Consider the following 22,003-nt stretch of genomic DNA (forward strand, 5'->3'; position numbering starts at 1 on the left):
ACTATGGCCCACTTCCTCTTAAAATACTCTTTAATACCTTCCATTTGATACACATGTCATACAAACACATTCCAGGGTTACCCTAGGTTCTTTTTACAACATGGTGATTTTCCCTTACTTTGTCTTCACAGATCTCAACTGAGTATGTAATGTTCGGTTACACCCGAACTTAGCCTTCCTTACTTGTTAATCTTAACATCATTATTTTATTTTATAAAATTTTATTTCATTTTTAATTATTTATTTTATCGGCCCTAGCAAGCCAAGATTAGTGCGGTTGCTGATGTTTTTTTTTTTTTAATTACTTATTTGCATTACTTTTAAAATATGATGATTTTATTGTTTCCCCAAGCATTCATATTTTTCGTAATTTTGCTGTTGTACTATAAAAGACTAAGTCTTATTGTACTAATGTTTAATTACTAAATAAATACTACTCCTACTACCAAATTTTATTCTTCTATCAAACATTCATTGTCACGCTTTAATTAAATATTATGTAGTGTTTTATGCATTCTTTTACATACTGTTTATTATATAATTTATTAGGTAATAACTACCTGAATACAAATCTATATTGAATTTTACAATAAACAATATAACACAACGTTTTATACATCGCCTTAAGCTGTGACCTTGCAATGCCTCATACATATGTATGTACATATATAAAATTTGATTACACAATATTTTTCTTAGAATCATCGCTGTATTTTTTTACTGCATACATAATTTTTTTACAAAGCATATACATAAGTGTACATATGTCTTCAGTTCAAGGCAATGATAAATAATTTGCTTAATCTTTTACTCAATTATTTCCTTCGATGAAGCCATTGGACTATAATTTTAATGCTTATACATTATTTGCAAAGGCTTATTGTTAAAATGTCGAAAACAAAATTTATCTCAACTTTGTTTAAACATTCTGCTGTTTTGGTGCATTTATATAAAGGTAGTAAGTACATATGTATGTACTTAAAAATGTCTCTCTCAATTTTTTTTATGTGTATACATTAGGGCGGGTCGATTTATTAACCGATATCGATCCCAAATCCTATCGAAAAATCGATGGCGCGATATCGGTTAATTTTTGTCCATACAAATTGACCTAGTATACATACATATTGTGTTGAATGTTGACATCACTAGGCTGTTAGTAAATAATCACGCAACAACAAAAACATGAAGCAAGCCGCACTGGTATACATGAATACATCAGTCATCATTTACACACATACAGCGAAGAGATATTTTACACACACACATGTGGTCATCAGTCGAAGTAGTTCCACACGTATACACACGCATATGGCTATGCGAGAGGCTACAAACTACAAATACACACGCATATAGCTGGTAACCAAGCAAGAGATTCTAGAAGGAGAAACGTCTAGACCTTTGGATAAATATGCGGACAAAGCAAAAGAGAGTACAAAAGCAGCGCAATCTGAGGAATGACTAATCAGTTTAATTTAAACAAGCTATCAGTTGCGAAGTGAAGTATAGTTGTATTACTCCCAAAGTAGGCTAATAAAGCCTATTTTGCAATACAGAATATTGGAGTGATTTATTCAACAGTTTAGCGATTCGAACGTTAGCAGAAGGTTTCTCTAAATTCGTTACAATATGTACTGTATGGAGTATGGGAGAATGTATAAGTGTAGACGTAGTGTGTGGTATTAGTATGCTGTTTGGAGCATAGTACAGGTCTACAAGTAGGATATGTAGCAGCACGCACATACACAGCCACGCTCACCTGATAAAATGCTTGTTCTTGTTCGTTTTTTTTTTTTGTGGATGCTATTTGGCACTGTTGTACTTCTTAGTTCCAAGAAAAGTGTAGTAACTCCGAACGAAAACTGCCTGAAATTTTTATTGTAAAATTACAAAGAAATATCCTTATTTACTTTTAAGTGAGCACTAAATTACATCTCCCTTTACAATCCATATGTTTGGGACAATTTTAATTAACAAATTGTGATACTTTATTACCGGGGACGTTTGCTAAAACACGACCACGACGCGTTTTTGCCTCGCTTCCAATAATTCGAATACTTTTTCGGCTTTGGACTATTGATAACAGGACAAAACGCGTATTTTCTTTTCTCTTTCCACATTTTTGGACGGGATATTGCAGTCGACCTCGGTTTCAAACTGTTTTTCGCGGAGAACTTTTGAACGGGTAGAAAAACTTAGCACCGTGATTGTATTCTTAATACTGGAATAACTACGCGTCCTCAGATACCCCAATTCAAGACTTTTGTATAATTTTCTGTAGGACCCATATAGGGGCACTACATTTTCATACTAAATTCGTTCAAAAAATTTACCATCACAGCAACCCATATCTAATATTCCGCTCCTTTTTTGTTTCCCTTCGCTTTCCACAACAGCAACCCCGGTAATTTTGACACTTCGTTCCGTGTCAAACGCATGTTCCACGCAGGTTCCACTGAGTTCCACAATAGTTTCACACTGACCGAAGTGTCAAACGGCAGTGTGTTAGAAAGAGAAAGGAATTGTTTCCTTCTCATACATATTGTAACGAATCTACTTGCAAATCCTCTTATTTGCCCTTCTGCTAAGTTCGAATCACTAAACTGTTGAATAAATAACTCCAATATTGAATAATGGAAAAATGGCCTTTACTAAAGTACTTCACAATAACACTTATACTTTGCAACCAGCTTGCTTAACAACCAAACTGATTGATAGCTCAAATGAAACTCACTCCTCCGGCTCTACTGTCGCGCCTTTTATACTTTTTGATTTCTAATTGCATACTTCCAGGCTTTTCCATTCCAGAACTTACTAGTTAGTTTCAGCTACAAAATCGCCAGCCAAAACTACGTTTATAACTTCTCATTTGAGTAATACTTGCACAAATTATTGCCCTCTCTTGTGAGCAATTCAGATAAGATATATGCATGTGTTTGAGCATTGCTTCTCCGCTGCTCGTATACGTACATGGTACATATGTGTAGACGCAATTATTGATTCGTTTATGTAGATACCATAATGATTGAATTATTGATGTGAATTCGCGTCATTGCTTAGCATCGGCTTAGAGATAGCAGCACCCCTTAGTTTTGCTAATATTCGTAACAATATCATACTTGTAAACCTGTACTATGGTTTGGAGTCATAAAGAATGAGAGCCTAAGTAAATCACTACCACGGTTGCCACATCATGTTTTCATTCGGGACCAAAATTCATCGAAGAAAGGAACAAATCTAGAAAAGGACCAAATTTTTGTTTTATTGTGATACAAGAAATTCGGCAATTAACAAGAGTGTTGTATTCGTTATAAAATATAAAATTTAGGATGTTTCCATGGTTTCCTATACAAAATTTTACTAAACATAGCGAATAGGAGACTTTTCTTTAATTCAAGCTGCACAAACACTACTTTATACTTTAAGGTATTACATTTACACATTTCTAGAATAAGTCTATGTCTTTCCTACCAAACGTTTTGAACCTAGTTTTGCTGACAAAGCTCTTATTTCCAGCATTATGTTGCTGATTGCAATGAAATAAAATGCATTGCGCAGTTAGGCTTTAGTAAGAAAAAATTTGCATTCTGGTGTTGCCGAACTATCAGCAAATCTTAAATGGAAATAAGCACTTCTTCGAAGCAATTTTGTTAATGCTATTTTCATACCAGATTCTAGATTCAGTAAGTGTGAGGTTTTCAAAACTCAAAAGGCCTCAGATTAAAAACCAAATGTCTTAAAAGTTTCAACTGTGCAATAACGGAACAAGATAACATTTAATTAGAACAGTGTTGTTATTGAAGCTTATGGGGTTCTGTACCTACGGGAATAACTGTACACCAAACATTTCTTCTGACATCAAATATCGTCTACATTTGCTTCAAAATCTGAATATAAAAACAAGTAAGGAAGGCTAAGTTCGGGTGTAACCGAACATTATATACTCAGTTGAGAGCTATGGAGACAAAATAAGGGAAAATCACCATGTAGGAAAATGAACCTAGGGTAACCCTGGAATGTGGTTGTATGACATGTGTATCAAATGGAAAGTATTAAAGAGTATTTTAAGAGAGAGTAGGCCATAGTTCTATAGATGGACGCCATTTAGGGATATCGCCATAAAGGTGGACCAGGGCTGACTCTAGAATTTGTTTGTACGATATAGGTATCAAATGAAAGGGAGTGTGCCTTGGTTGTATATGTGAAGGCATTTTCCAGATATCGCCATAAAGGTGGACCAGGGGTGACTCTAGAATGTGTTTGTACGATATGGGTATCAAATGAAAGGTGTTACTGAGCATTTTAAGAGGGAGTGGGCCTTAGTTCTATAGGTGAACGCCTTTTCGAGATATCGCCATAAAGGTGGACCAGGGGTGACTCTAGTATATGTTTGTACGATATGGGTATCAAATGAAAGGTGTTAATAAGTATTTTAAAAGGGAGTGATCCTTAGTTCCATAGGTGCACGCTGTTTCGAGATATCGCCATAAAGGTGGACCACGGGTGACTCTAGAATGTGTTTGTACGATATGGGAGTCAAATGAAAGGTGTTAATGAGTATTTTAAAAGCGAGTGGGCCTTCGGTGGATAGGTAGACACCTTTTCGAGATATCGCCATAAAGGTGGACCAAGGGTGACTCTAGAATGTTTGTACGATAAGGGTATCAAACGAAAGGTGTTACTGAGCATTTTAGGAGGGAGTGGGCCTTAGGTCTATAGGTGGACGCCTTTTCGAGATATCGTCATTAAGGTGGGCCAGGGGTGACTCTAGAATGTGTTTGTACGATGTGGGTATCAAAAGAAAGGTGGTAATGAGTATTTTAAAAGGGAGTGATCCTTAGTTCTATAGGTGAACGCCTTTTCGAGATATCGCCATAAAGGTGGAACAGGGATGACTCTAGAATGTGTTTGTACGATATGGGCATCAAATGAAAGGTGTTGATGAGTATTTTAAAATGGCATGGGCTTTAGTTCTATAGGTGAACGCCTTTTCGAGATATCGCCATATAGGTGGACCAGGGGTGACTCTAGAATATGTTTGTACGATATGGGTATCAAATGAGAGGTGTTAATGAGTATTTTAAAAGGGAATGATCCTTAGTACCATAGGTGGACGCCGTTTCGAGATATCGCCATAAAGGTGGACCAGGGGTGACTCTAGAATGTGTTTGTACGATATGGGAATCAAATGAAAGGTGTTAATGAGTATTTTAAAAGCTAGTGGGCCTTCGGTGGATAGGTAGACAATTTTCGAGATATCGCCTTAAAGGTGGACCAAGGGTGACTCTAGAATTTTTGTACGATAAGGGTATCAAACGAAAGGTGTTACTGAGAATTTTAAGGAGGAGTGGGCCTTAGGTCTATAGGTGGACGCCTTTTCGAAATATCGCCATTAAGGTGGGCCAGGGGTGACTCTAGAATGTATGTGTACGATATGGGTATCAAATGAAAGGTGGTAATGAGTATTTTAAAAGGGAATGATCCTTAGTTCTATAGGTGGACGCCTTTTCGAGATATCGCCAATAAGTGTGGGCCAGGAGTGACTCTAGGATGTGTTTGTACGATATGGGTATCAAATTAAAGGTATTAATGAGGGTTTTAAAAGCGAATGGCCCTTAGATGTATATGTGAAGGCGTTTTCGCGATATCGACCAAAATGTGGACCAGGGTGATCCAGAAAATCATCTATCGGGTACTGCTAATTTATTTATATATGCAATACCACGAACAGTATTCCTGCCAAGATTCCAAGGGCTGTTGATTTCGCCCTGTAGAACTTTTTCATTTTCTTCTACTTAATATGGTAGGTGTCACACCCATTTTACAAAGTTTTTTCTAAAGTTATATTTTGCGTCAATATACCAATCAAATTACCATGTTTCATCCCTTTTTTCGTATTTGGTGTAGAATTATGGCATTTTTTCATTTTTCGTAATTTTCGATATCGAAAAAGTGGACGTGGTTATAGTCGGATTTCGGCCATTTTTTATACCAAGATAAAGTGAGTTCAGATAAGTACGTGGACTAAGTTTAGTAAAGATATATCGGTTTTTGCTAAAGTTATCGTGTTAACGGCCGAGCGGAAGGACAGACGGTGGGCTGTGTATAAAAACTGGGCGTGGCTTCAACCGATTTCGCCCATTTTCACAGAAAACAGTTACCGTCATAGAATCTATGCCCCTACCAAATTGAACAAGGATTGGTATATTTTTGTTCGACTTATGGCATTAAAAGTATTCTAGACGAACTAAATGAAAATGGGCGGAGCCACGCGCATTTTGAAATTGTCTTTTATTTTTGTATTTTGTTGCATCCTATCATTACTGGAGTTGAATGTTGGCTTTATTTACTTATGTACAGTAAAGATATTAAATTTTTTGTTAAAATTTGACTTTAAAAAAAAAAATTTTTTAAAATAGGGCGTGTTCTTCATCCCATTTTGCTAATTTTTATTTATTACATATATAGTAATAGTAATAACGTTCCTACCAAATTTCATCATGATATCTTCAACGACTGCCAAATGACAGCTTGCAAAACTTTTAAATTACCTTCTTTTAAAAGTGGGCGGTGCCACGCCCATTGTTCAAAATCTTACTAATTTTCTATTCTGCGTCATAAGGTCAACTCACCTACCAAGTTTCATCGCTTTATCCGTCTTTGGCAATGAATTATCGCATTTTTTCGGTTTTTCGAAATTTTCGATATCGAAAAAGTGGGCGTGGTTATAGTCCGATATCGTTCATTTTAAATAGCGATCTGAGATGAGTGCCCAGGAACCTGCATACCAAATTTCATGAAGATACCTCAAAATTTACTCAAGTTATCGTGTTAACGGACAGACGGACGGACGGACATGGCTCAATCAAATTTTTTTTCGATACTGATGATTTTGATATATGGAAGTCTATATCTATCTCGATTCCTTTATACCTGTACAACCAACCGCTGAGTATAAAAATAAATTTATTTAATCGCAATCCGTTGTACATTTATTAAGTTATCGCTTTGGAGAAGTATCTACCTTCCTTCCAGCTAAAATATTTCTTATGCCAAGCTATTTAGTTTTCAAGTATCTTGTGTGGCAAAATAGAAGTAACGCTTTCAAAATTTTTACATAGAACTTTTTTGTTTGGCGCGTTGATATTTTCCTTCACAAACTCTCAATATCTTTCGGTATGCTTGAACATAAATTACGGGAGTGGCAAGTACACCAAACATAAAACAAATTAGTTTCATTCTTTAACTTAGTTTTCAATTCAATTAACTCGACGGCCATCGTAATGGCTCCATCAGTGGAAAACCCTGCCAAATTTCTTAGAAGTACACGTGCATTTGAAAAAAATTATTTTAGCTTGAAAAGTGAAAAAAATCTATCACGAAAAGTATTTGATAACTGATCGATATATCTAGCCAGGGACTTTTTTCTGATAAGTCCGTGTAATATGTTTGCGCTCGGATCCAACACATTTCTTTTTAATGCCTTGCATGAATCATCTCCTAGGTGAAATACCATTGTTCTGCTACATTTTATTGACTGAGCAATTTTTGTTGTACGAATTCCATGTAAGTGAATTAAAAATTATATATGGGTTGATGAAAGTGTGACAAATTTTGTGATTTACCTCAGAAAAAAGAAAGAAAAGTACCAAAATCGTGGCTACTGCCTAAAAAGGACCAAAATTGAAAAAAGGGGCCAGCGGACCAAATGGGGTTGGAAAGGACCATTTTGGGTGCAAATAGACCAGAGTGGCTACCGTGGTCACTACATTGTAGCGTAATGTGAAAACAAGGTACCTCGTAGAGTTGATATGAGCGAAATCACTTTATGATACTTAAAATATCAATGCTGCAGAAGAAGCAACATTTAAATGTATATAATATTGACTTCACCTGTCTGTTTCATTGCATCATTAGCTCGGGTATATTCATGATTCAATCACAAGAGATTTGCTCGGTTGCTAAAATGTTTGTCAATTGCGGTCATCCTACGCCCAAGTCGAATTGACATCCACTACGTGTGTTGCTTCTTTGCAAAGTTATGAAAAATATTAGTAGTAAAAATAGGAGTTAAATATTTACATTGCCTGCTATGTACTAAACTGCAGAATTTTGTGGTATTATTTTACTGATCTGATAACCAATTTAATTAATACACTAGAATCTATTATGTGGCTGCACAAAGGAAATTTTATTAAGGCTACGCTTTAAGAATACGGCTACCAAGTAATCGTGAACTCTACTAATACTGCGGTGAGAATATATAACTGAACTGTTGTTGTAGCCACAAATTCACTCCCCGAAAGATTTCGGGGATAAAGATCCGGTAAAAAGCATCATTAAGGTATAAGCACAACAATCTTTGGAACGATTTAGTATGACCACACTGAACCTTCTAACCCCGCCATTGGGTTGAAGGAACTATATATTGCGCTGGCATCACCTTGAAAGGGTTGCGCGACATAACTCCTATAATCATTTGTGTAGTTTAGTCGCCTCTTATGATAGGCATACCTGCCGCGGGTATATTTTAGGCCCCTAACCCGCTGGGGGTGGAAATGTCGTACTAATTTACAAACGTACCAACATTTTATGGAACATTTAATTACGCAAATAATTGAACGCCATAGCTACTTTAGATCTAGCAACCAAAAGTCTGGCAAGCATTCATTTTATTCTTTCTAAACTACCACGTGAGGTAGCACGATATAACGCGTTCCGAACTTCCCTAATTCAATAATAAATAAACACAAAAATGGCTTTATCCGAAACGATTCTGTATAGCAAGAACGTACCTAAGCTGTGCATTGAACCTTTCTGCGTCTGAATTTAAAGTTCTAAGCCATTGTTGGTTTTTTGTGAGATCATGTACAGTTTTTTTTTTTGTTAGCAATAAAAATCCAAATCATTTCACGAAACACTAAGAAAAAAATTTATAAATTTCTGAAAACCTGCTGGTATTTACATAACTACTATTACTACAAATATACAGTACATTTCTACTGCAATTGAAGGGGATTGCATTTTCCCCTTTTTCCTTCCTTCGTAAAAGCAACCCCTCCTGATTTTTATACTCAGCTGAGCAGAGTTCACAGGGTATATTAATTTTGTTCGCATAACGGTACCCCGTAACGGCATAACCTAATCGAGATATACATATATAGACTTCTATATATCAAAATGATCTGGGCGAAAAAAGAAATTCATTTAGCCATGTCCGTCAGTCCGTCCGTCCGTTCGTAAACACGATAACTTGAGTAAATTTTGAGGTATCTTAATGAAATTTATTATGTAAGTTCCTGGGCACTCATCTCAGATCGCTATTTAAAATTAACGACATCGGACTATAACCACACCCACTTTTTCGATATCGAAAATTTCGAAAAACCGAAAAAGTGCGATAGTTCAATACCAAATACGGATAAAGCGATGAAACTTGGTAGGTGGGTTTACCTTATGACGCAGAATAGAAAATTAGACAAATTTTGGGCAATGGGCGTGGTAAAAGTGGGCGTTGTGAAGAAGGTAATTTAAAAGTTTTGCAAGCTGTAATTTGGCAGTCGTTGAAGATATAATGATTAAATTTGGCAGGAACGTTACTCCTATTACTATATGTATGTTAAATAAAAATTAGCAAAATCGGATGACGAACACGCCCACTTTAAAAAAAAAAAACTTGAAAAGTCAAATTTTAACAAAAAATTTAATATCTTTACAGTATATAAGTAAATTATGTCAACATTCAATTCCAGTAATGATATGGTGCAAGAAAATGCAAAAATAAAAGAATTTCAAAATGGGCGTGACTCCGCCCTTTGTTATTTAATTTGTCTAGAATGCCATAAAATGAACAAAAATTTACCAATCCTTGTGAAATTTGGACGATAACTGTTTTCTTTGAAAATGGGCGAAATCGGTTAAAGCCACGCCCAGTTTTTATACACAGTCAACCGTCTGTCCTTCCGCTCGGTCGTTAAAACGATAACTTGAGCAACGTACTTATATGAACTCACTTTATCTTGGTATTAAAAATGGGTGTAATCCGACCATGGCCACGCCCACTTTTTCGATATCGAAAATTTCGAAAAATGAAAAAAATGTCATAATTCTATACCAAATATGAAAAAAGGGATGAAACATGGTAATTGGATTGGTTTATTGACGTAAAATATAACTTTAGAAAAAACTTTGTAAAATGGGTGTGACACCTGCCATATTAAGTAGAAGAAAATGAAAAAGTTCTGCAGGCCGAAATCAAAAGCCCTTGTAATCATGGCAGGAACACTGTTCGTGGTATTACATATATAAATAAATTAGCGGTACCCGACAGATGATGTTCTGGGTCACCCTGGTCCACATTTTTGTCGATATCTCGAAAACGCCTTCACATATACGACTAGGGCCCACTCCCTTTTAAAACCCTCATTAATAACTTGAATTTGATACCCATAGCGTACAAACACATTCTAGAGTCACCCTTGGTCCACCTTTATGGCGATATCCTGAAATGGCGTCCACCTATAGAACTATGGCCCACTCCCTTTTATGTTTACGACATGCAAATGCATCACAGTGATGCCTTGGTTTTAAAAGGGTTGTAAAAACGCTAATTTATAATAATTTATTTTAATTTATTTTCTATTACTAAGTTAAATTCATTTTTAGCACGCTTCTATTAGCTTGGCCTGTATGTAACGGAATCTTTGAGCTTAATTTTCACCGGTTTCTAGAAGTCTGATTAATTTTAAACTTTGCATACGTATCAAGGACCGATGACAATGCATTAATGTGATGGTGTGGTGATATAAGGTCAATTGGCCTTATCAACACTTTGAATGGCGATAAGTTTGATTGCAACTTTGCACACCTATCAGGGCTCGATGGCAATGCATTAATGTGATGGTGTGGTGACATAAGGTCAACGGCCATAAGGTCAATTGGCCTTATTACCACATAGCCATTTAGCTGATTTTTTCATGTAAAGTGCAAAACCGGCGATTTTTTGAAATGTTTGTATGGTGAACCCCCAGGGGTGTTCCTGGCATCGGTGGGTCGGGCCTCCAAAGTTAGTGGGGGTCGGTCATACATTTGGACTCGATTGGAGCACTCTAAATGGGTTAAAGTGGGATTTTTCACAATTTGCCCCTACCCAAAAGTTCGACCCGAATTGGCGGACATCAGAATTCGTTTTAGAGGTATGGTTCCTTCGGCAAAGTTTCTTATTTTGATCCTATTTAAATGGACCCGCCCTAGTATGTAATGTTCGGTTACACACGAACTTAGCCTTCCTTACTTGTTTTGTCTTATGTTTGTTCGCTTTTATTCCTTTTAATATTTTTTGTATAAATTTATACAACAGTTAGGTAAATATATATACATATACTAGAAGACCCGGCAGACGTTGTCCTGCCCTAAATTTGGCCTATCTGCATACATTTTAATAAGCTTTTTCCGTCTGACTCTGCCCTCCCCTCCTCTTCACTTTTTCCTAATCCTTTTATTCACTCCTCCCTCCGCCTTTTTCGCTTCATCTATCTCCATCTTCGTCTCATTCTATCTCTTTCTCAATCTCCTCCTTCTCTCTTTTCTCTTCTCTCAATGCCTTCTCATTCTTCTGCATCCCTTATTGCCTGTCCCAGAGGGTGGTATGTATTTTATTCCAGTCTCAGTCCCAGTCCCACTCCGAGTCTCAGTCCCAATCCTAGTCCTAATCCTAGTCCCAGTCCGTCTCTGGATAATATATTACTCTGTACCAAAGCACTCATCAACAGCTTTCATTTGATATCCATATTATATAAACACTGTTTAGGCATTCACTGGCCCACGTTTTGGCCTATATCTCGAGACCCTGTACCTGTAGTAACCACCGCGTGAGGTTTACGCAACTTGTGTGAAAGTTTGAACAAAATCGACCGACGCATCTCTTCAAACACCGGCGACCAACTAACACACATTTTAGCCTTTCTTTTTATATATGTATATAGATTTTTATTTTTCATACTTCACTATAATATTAAAACGAAATGCAGATTTTCGTTGCTTTTGAAATTCGGCTTAAAAATTGCACATGGAACAACTAAAGACTCTCCTGTATTAAAAAAAAATGTCATAGTACCTCTAAATCGCGGGCCCCCCTCAGAAACCCCTCCTCCCCCCACCCCCCGCCCCACCTCTCGGCGGGCCTGGTGATGTGCTATACTTGATATCATTCGCTATAATATTTTTTATTGATAAGCAGGTTGTTTAATTAAACTCCAAGCAATTACACGAAGGATATCCGCACCACCTTAAAATATGAGTGCCACTGCGTATACGTAACATTTTAATATTACATATAAACAAATAAAAAAAATTGCAATAAAATAATATTGCGACTATAAACTGGGATATAACCTATCCTATATTTCAAGTTAAATCAAACTACACGCGGGATGCAAAACAAATTCAAAATCGGTTCAGTAGTTTAGGAGTCCATTGGCCTCAAACCTGTGACACGTGTTTTTTATATATTAAGATATTAGCCTTCGCTTCTTTGTTACATATTTTGGAACATATGGTAAGTTAACATTTTTGAGACAAGTATTTGCATATTTTTTTCCCATAACAATTCAAAAAAAAAATTTAAACGAGCACTAGTGATGTATTCGGCAGAGTGCTAGAATTATTTTGAAACAGTTTTCAGTCATTCCCAGTCTATTTTGGGTTAGACACAAATATGCCTATGGAAGCAGTGAAAAACGATTTAAAATTACTTGGTGTGACCAATTGGCGCCAGTTGGCAGACAGAAGAAGCGACTGGCGGGCCTTGTTAGACGACCAAAACCGTTTAAGTAAGTAAGTTATCTCAGTTAGTCTAAGGTTGTAAGAGCTACATATAATCTTCGACACTTTACAGCCCCGCGCTTGGACCCACGCCTTTCACTCTTGGTCGATCATGTGCACCTCTCCCCTTCTCTTAATATCGACCAATTATAGCGTCACATGCCTTTAAATTGGGCTTGGTAAGTCATAGCAGATGTAAGAAGTGCGGGTTGGAGGAGAAAACGATCGAGAACGTTTCGTTGCCAGGCTAAGACTCCAGCTATCAGTCGTGACACAGCTGTCAGACCTAGAAGCAGGAAGTGGCAGGTCCTAGAAAGTGGAAGGTCCTAGAAAGCTTTTAGTATTTGCCAAGAGGACGGAGTTCAAACTAACCTAACCTGCTTCTACTTTTAAGGATATATAAATAAACTATTATAAACAAACTGGCACGACAACAAGGACAGCACTGATAAAATTTCACATCATCAGCGTGAATGTTAACATTACAATTCTTAGGGACATCGCAAGTCCAAAAAAATATATACAGAGAAGCGATGAGCCTTATACGACCCATCTTATCTCTTGGTATGTAAACGGCGATTGCCCTCGAAAGATTAAAAAATTGTCTTGATTATTTCAAAGTAAAGGATGGTCGCCAAGTCAAAGGCGTCTTCTTTGTTGAATCTGTGTTTATTTGATCGATAACTAGATAAGACTATTACGGTATGTCTCAAAATGCTGCCATTGACTAAAATTTTCCGAGTTTTCTATTCGGCTGGGAAAAGCATGAGTAAGCATACAAAACTTTAGAGAAAAATATTTGGGTAAGAATGTCAGAAATAGCACTTTGGATTAAATTTAAATCCAACTAAATCATTGCAAAAATGCAGATTGTATTTCCGATTACATATTTGAGTGACAAAGAACTAAATATGTCACGGGGAGTGGCAGTTTTAATAGCCAGTAACACACTACCAATGCCTTTTTTATTTAAACGACGTGTCGACGCTAGTTTCTTGATTACTTTCAGAGTATTTCTCGATAATTTCGGGGATATTGCGGAATTTTTTTCGGATTTTTTGGTAGTACATGCTAAGGGATTGCATTACATACCACTAAATACCAGAAGTGTTCGTGAGAAATGCGAGTTTCTTTCTTGTCCGCCAAGTAAGTGACGTATTGTATCTGATTAGCCCGGTAGTTCCCATAACTTTTTTATACTCAGCTGAGCAGAGCTCATAGAGTATATTAACTTTGTTCGCATAACGGTACCCCGTAACGGCATAAACTAATCGAGATAGATATAGACTTCTATATATCAAAATGATCTGGGCGAAAAAAGAAATAAAATTTGGCATGTAGGTTCCTGGGCACTCATCTCAGATCGTTATTTAAAATGAACGAAATCGGACTATAACCACGCCCACTTTTTCGATATAGAAAATTTCGAAAAGCGAAAAAGTGCGATAATTCATTACCAAAGACGGACAAAGCGATGAGACTTGGTAGGTGGGTTGACCTTATAACGCAGAATAGAAAATTAGTAAAATTTTGGATAATGGGCGTGGCACCGCCCACTTTTAAAAGAAGGTAATTTAAAAGTTTTGCAAGCTGTAATTTGGCAGTTGTTGAAGATATCATGATGAAATTTGGCAGGAATGTTACTCCTATTACTATATGTGTTCTAAATCAAAATTTGCACAATCGGATGACGAATACGCCCACTTTAAAAAAAATAATAATTTAAAAGTCAAATTTTAACAAAAAATTTAATATCTTTACAGTATATAAGTAGTATTACGTCAAAATTCAACTCCAGTAATGATATAGTGCAGCAAAATACATAAATAAAAGAAAATTTCAAAATGGGGGTGGCTCCGCCTTTTTCATTTAATTTATCTAGAATACTTTTAATGCCATAAGTCGAACAAAAATTTACCAATCCTTGTGAAATGTGGTAAGGGCATCGCTTCTATAACGATAACTGTTTTCTATGAAAATGGGCGAAATCGGTTAAAGCCACGCCCAGTTTTTATACACAGTCGACCGCCGGTCCTTCCGCTCGGTCGTTAATACGATAACTTGAGCAAAAATCGATTCATCTTTACTAAAATAAGTTCACGTACTTATCTGAAGTCACTTTATCTTGGTATAAAAAATGGCCGAAATCCGACTATGACCACGCCAACTTTCTCGATATCAAAAATTTCGAAAAATGAAAAAATGCCATAATTCTATACCAAATACGAAAAAAGGGATGAAACAATGCGATTGGATTGGTTTTTTGACGCAAAATATAACTTTAGAAAAAACTTTGTAAAATGGGTGTGACACCTACCATATTAAGTAGAAGAAAATGAAAAAGTTCTGCTGGGCGAAATCAAAAGCCCTTGGAATCAATGCAGGAATACTGTCCGTGGTATTACATATATAAATAAATAAGCGGTACCCGACAGATGATGTTCTGGGTCACCCTGGTCCACATTTTGGCCGATATCTCGAAAACGCCTTCACATATACAACTTAGGGCTACTCCCTTTTAAAATACTCATTAACACCTTTCATTTGATACCCATGTCATACAAACAGATTCCAGGGTTACACTAGGTTCATCTTCCTACATTATTATTTTCCTCTGTTTTGTCTCCAAAGCTCTCAGCTGAGTATGTAATGTTCGATTACACCCGAACTTAGCCTTCCTTACTTGTTTGTCTTGTATTTAGTTGGAAAGAAGCTGACATAGATTTTGACCTCCTGAGCACGAAAATGATCCATTTTTTATTGAATTGTTACGCTTTTCCGGAAAATTCGGAAAACTAGCGTTACCTTATGATAATCCTGGGTCGTATAGGGTACAGGTTTTTGATGAAAGAAAATACTATTTTAAACATGGTTTTTTTAATTTTATTTCACAAATAGTAGGCGTTTTTGAACATTTATATTAAACCGTTAATGAGGAAAGAATAACTTTATAAAAATATTGTAACGAATTTTACTGCAAATCCTCTTATTTGCAATCCTCTGCTAAGTTCGAATCACTAAACTGTTGAATAAATAACTCCAATATTGAATAATGGAAAATGGCCTTTATTAAAGTACTTACCAATAACACTAATACTTTGCTACTCGCTGGCTTAATAACCAAACTGACTGATAACTCAAATGAAACTCTACTACTGATTGATAGCTCAACTCAAACTGAATTACTTCTTACTCGCCTGCCCCGCTTTTATAGTTTACGCTGCATATTTCTAGGCTCTTCGATTTCCAGAAGTTACTAGTTAGTTTCGGCTACAAAATCGCCAGCCACAACTACGTGCACAAATTATTGCTCTCTCTTGTGACAAATCAGATAAGATATATGCATGTGTTTGCGCATTGCCGCTCCGCTGCTCGTATACGTACATATGTGTAGACGCAATTATTTATTCGTTTATGTAGATACTTAAATATATGTAGGTGGTTGAAATTATGGCTTGATATGGTAACTTGCAAAACACTTCACACAAAGTCCTACGTTGCATTTCATACATGCTATTCGTCCGTTAACTTTGACATGACTTGAGATAAGCCAACAGCGGGTAGGCGAAACGTCGTCCACTAGCCATTATTACTTCACATTCGCCTTTTAGCCGAGCGGGGCATACGTTATCTGAGACTCCAGCACAATCATCTTCAGCATCATCTTCACCAGATATGTTTTCATCTACAGGAGGCTCGATATAAAGAGTGGTTGGTATATCGGCTAGTTGACCTTGATCTCCTGCTTCATCGAGCTCTTGAATGTAATCAAATATTTGTTGCAACGATAAACTTCTGAAAGTCGTAGTATTTAAAAAATTCTGCAAATTATATCAGATAAATTTACAAAAAGCACATAAAAGCCATTGAAACGCGCAGAAAACTGTACCCTAGCATAGAAAATCCCATGAAATACGAAAAAAAACGAAAATCGACACTTATGATGGCACAACGCCGAAACCAGTTTGTCCCAAAACCAAATTTGACAAGGGATGACGGAAAATTGTTCCAATATACATCATTTAACCACCCTGTCGGAAAATCAACAAAGCAAAATAAGTCAAAAAAAAAACCTAAACCCTAGCCGATCCACGGTTACCATATGGTAACGCCTTAAATAAAATGTAAAAAAAGGACTAGAAATTAAATAATTCCACAAAAAATTTACTTAAATATAATAACTTATTTCATTAGTTATCGACTTGTATAGCTTTTATTCAAATGTTCTTAAAAATGATTAATATAATTCGCGTATTTACCGATGTGCCATATTGACAAACGGGAGTTTTTAATTTTTCTTTTTTTTTCTCACTTAAATTTGACGTACGATAGCTTCACTATTTGAACCCAGACTGATCAAAGCTTTGTTTTGCGGAAAGTCACGAATATACTGTATAAAATACCATTATTCATTTGTAGATTTGTTATGCAGTTTAGAATTAATTCGTAGAAATATAGCGACACCTTTTGCGTTACCATATGGTATTCGTCGGTTATTTCGAGATAAGCCATAACATTCCCATATAACAATAAGTATTTTTAATAGTTTACGTAATTAAATGAAAAATATTAAATTTTTATGCATTGAAGTTATATACTAGCTTTACCCGGCATACGTTGTAACGCCCGAAATCGAATGAATGTTGCGTTATCTTTTCTGTTTTGTTTGTTGATAATTTAATGTATTGTTCTGTAAATTGAATTGAATTTTGTACGCATATTTGGTGAAATTTTCTGTTAAAACATTTTATTCTTGTATCTTATTGTAATGCATGTTGGTACACAATAGTATTGGTTTTTTCGTTCGGTGCAAAGATAAACAAATTTTTTGGTGTTCCAACTCTAGAGCAAGCAACATATAGCTGGCCATGGGAAAATCACGGACTCTCTAAATTTAATCCTGCAACAGTAAGCGATTGTCCTTGTGCTTTCTTGATTGTAATTGCAAAAGCAAGGCGTACAGGAAACTGTAAGCGCTTAAAATTGAATGGCAAATCTGTAGGAATCATTGGGATCCGTGGTATGAGCACATCTTCACCTTTGCTTTTACCGCTGATGATTGTTGCTTCGATTACATTCGGCATTTATTTCTAAACGCAAAGTCTGGTTCCATTGCACAATTTTTAAAGTTTATATATGCGCAGGCATTCCTTTTAGTTCTGGGAATTCAATTGGATAATTCACAATTTTATCATCATCTGTAACTGTGTCGATCGATTTATATTTCGTCCCCTCACCAGGAAATGGGTTTTGAATGCGATCATTGATTTTGTTAACATGATCATTTTTGGGAGCTAAGATAGTTCGTTCGCATAGCCAAAAAACAAAAACATTTAAATATAAAATTCTTAATTCTGAAATATGAGAAACTTTCGTCTTGATCGAATGAACCTACAGCCAAAATTTGGTGATGATTGAAGTGTGGGAAATACGTTTCCATAACGAACATACACACAGAATTTGATTTTTATATATCTTTATATATAAAAATCACGTGTCACATTGTTTGTCCGCGATGGACTCCTAAACTACTGAACCGATTTTGAATTTGTTTTACGCCCCGTGTGTAGTTTGATCTAACTTGAAATATAGGATAGGTTATATCTGAGTTTATAGTCGCAATATTATTTTATTGCAAATTTTTTTATATGTTTATACGTAATAATAAAGTGTTACGTATACGCACCGGTACTCATTTTCAGGTGGTGCGGATGTACTTCCGTGTAATTGGTTGGTGTTTAATTAACCAACGTGCTTATCAATAAAAAATATAAAAGCGAATGATATCAAGTATAGCACATCACCAGGCCCGGCTAGAGAGGGGAGGGGATGGGGGGATTACCCCCGGACCCGGTGTTTCTAAGGGGGCCCGCGATTTAGAAGTACTAAGACATTTTTTTTAATTCAGGAGAGTCTTTAGTTGTTCCATGTACAATTTTTAAGCCGAATTTCAAACGCAAGGAATATCTGCATTCCGTTTTAATATTATAGTGAAGTATGATATAGAATAAAAATCTATATATAAAAGGCAAGGCTAAAATGTGTGTTAGTTGGTCGGCGGTGTTTGAAGAGATGCGTCGGTCGATTTTGATCAAACGTGGACCCGGGCACCCCTAGAATGTGTTTATATAATATGGATATCAAATGAAAGCTGTTGATGAGTGCTTTAGTACAGAGTAATATATTATACCGCTTGGTGACTAGGGTCTCAAGATATGGGCCAAAACGTGGACCCGGATACCCCTAGAATGTGTGGGTAATATGGATATGAAATGAAAGGTGTTGCTGAGGGGGGGGGGGGGGCTCTAAAGTAATTTTCATTGTGATATTCGATTTAGTCGCATCAACCTGGCAAACCTGATAAATATACATGCGAAGCCGAAATAGAGAAATAAAGTAATAATACCCACATACCTATTTACATACGTCCTATCCAATTTGCCTGAAATTTGGTATATAAATTTGCCTATATTAGTATTTACGATCCTTTTTTCCGGGAAGTAGACTAGAGACGGACTGGGACTGGGATTAGGACTAGGACTGGGACTGGGACTGAGACTCAGAGTGGGACTGGGACTGGAACAAAATACATGCAGAGTTAGACGGAAAAAGCTTATTAAAATATGCAGATGGGCCAAATTTAGGGCAGAACAACGTCTGCCGGGTCTGCTAGTATAGATATATATTTATATATATGTATATATATATATACACATATATATATTAGGCGTAATAACCTCCGAACAAATTTTAGGCCGAGCTTATCTTCCAATTTACGTCGTGCTCGAGACGAGTTTTCACTGAGAAGCTTTTCATGGCAAAAATACACTCGGAGTGCTTGCATTCAAGTTAACCTATATATAGTTCAACACTCGAATAGTCGTTCAATAGTGTGACGAATATTAGTAACACTAAGTGATACTCACATCACTAATCTGATACTAAGTAAATAAAGCTACAACAATAAAACAAGCTGCCGAACTTGTATGTACGTAAACAAATTAATCATCATGTTCACACATACATACAAGCAGCAGAGAGATACTCACAAATGCATATCATCATCAGCTACTACTTCGCTCACATATACACACGCATATGGTTACACACTACAAATGCACGCGTGTATGACTGGTGACCAGGTAGAGGATTCTAGAAGAAGAAACGTCTAGACATTTGGGCAGAGAGTATAAAAGCGGCAGAAGCTGAGTAGTCCGTATTCAGTTTGATTTAAGCACGCTATTGGTTGCGAAGTATAATTGTACTACTCCCAAAGAAGTCTAATAAAGACCATTTTGCAATACAGAATATTGGAGTGATTTATTTAACAATTTAGCGATACGAACGTTTGTAGAAGGTGTAAAATAAGCGGAGGTTCCCTAAATTCGTTACAATAGCGATAGTCGACAACAAGCATTTATTCGATTTCAGCTAATCGGATTCTGTTGTCCTCGAAGAAACCCCGAGTCACTTCAGGTCCAAAATTCACAAAATTTCGATTTCTTAATTACACCATAAACAAAACCAGTGTTTGCATTTGTTACTCCAAAGTAGTAGTAGCAGTGAAAAATATGATCTGATACAGCTTCAGCTCTGAACATGAACAGAGAATAGAGTAGAGTCGTAACATAAAAACTGATAGCATTTCTAAGGCTCCGCTATGGGCTTCGTTCTGTTTTAGAGCACAGCAAGTAGCAGAGCAAAAACTCCGAACGAAATGCTATTTGTGGGGGAGCGATACCAATAAAATGAGTTTATTGCTATTTGCTCTATCGGACACTGTTTGTCAGAACCTTGTTGTTGTTGTTGTTGCAATAAGGACACTCCCCGAAGGCCTTGGGGAGTGTTATCGATGTTGATAGTCATTTGCCATATGCAGATCCGGTACGTTCAAGTACCAAGCCCGGCCATCTCGGAAACGATTTGGTATGACCACATGCGACCTTCTAGGCCATGCGCTACACAACCCCTTGAATTTATTTAGTATTTTAGTCGCTTCCTACGACAGGCATACCTAGCGCGGGTATATTCTAAACCCCTAACCCGCTGGGGGGAGGCAGAACCTTGTCTTTTCTCATGTTTTTGTTGTTAGATCTGATGTACCTATGTGATGTTGTTTTTTTTTTGACATGTAGTTTAAATTGTCGACTTTTAAGTTGTTGTAACTTTTTTTTTTGCTTTTTGCCCAATAAAGCAAATAGTTTTTTTTATATCTTCACTACAAATAGCATTTCGTTTGGAGTTTTTACTCTGCTGTGTGCACCGCTTAGACAAACAACTTAGCCCACAGCAGAGTCTTAGAAATGCTATCACCTTTTTATGTTACGGCTCTGTGCTCTATGCTCCGTTCATGTTCAGAGCAGAAGCAATTGCAAAAAAAAAAACAATCTTTCCTGAATGTTAGTATTGTAACGAATTTTGGGAAATTCTGCTTATTTGCAACCTTCTGCTAACGTTCGAATCGCTAAAATGTTGAATAAAAATCACTCCAATATTCTGTATTGCAAAATGGCCTTTATTAGACTGCATTGGGAGTAGTACAATTATACTTCACAATTAAACTTCACTTCGCAACTGATAGCGTGTTTAAATCAAACTCATTACTTACTACTCAGCTTGCGCCCCTTTTATACTCTCCGTTGCTTCATTCGCATATTTCTATTTTATTTATTTATTACAGCTTAATTAAGCCTAGCTTATATCTATTTACAATGTATATATATATATATAATCTTAACTAGACTAACATATAATTCTAACCTAGTTATATCTATGAACTACCGTATGGTGCTGAACTGTGGCAGACCGTCCGAATCATGCCAACATTATTTTCATCATCATTTCATCATTTATTGCAAAAATAGTATTAGTACAATAAGATCTAGGATATTTTATAGTACAACAAAAAGATAAATCTCAATGTAAAAAAAAAAAAGTAATAACCGAGGGCTATGTAGGTTACATTATCATATTAAACATAGAAGAAGTATCTTAATTTAGTAGTATCTAAAATAAACAAATAATTAAATTCAATAACAAAACATTGTTTACACTCATACATATTGATGGCGAAAACTCAAGAAGCATAATGGTTTCAACTAAAATGAGCATAAAGAACATTTTTAAAGTTGCTTTTATTTAGACTACTACGAATGGATTTTGATGGCAGTTATTTCTGGTA

At 36.2% G+C, this 22,003-nt stretch overlaps 1 protein-coding gene across 2 annotated transcripts in view; it reads left to right on the forward strand.

The window, feature by feature from the left end:
- Positions 1-22,003, forward strand: part of sgl (UDP-glucose 6-dehydrogenase sgl) — a 78,220-nt gene that overhangs the window by 31,584 nt on the left and 24,633 nt on the right. The window lies entirely within an intron of this gene.

This window comes from Eurosta solidaginis, chromosome 5 (genome assembly GCF_040869045.1).
Source record: "Eurosta solidaginis isolate ZX-2024a chromosome 5, ASM4086904v1, whole genome shotgun sequence".
NCBI lineage: Eukaryota > Metazoa > Arthropoda > Insecta > Diptera > Tephritidae > Eurosta > Eurosta solidaginis.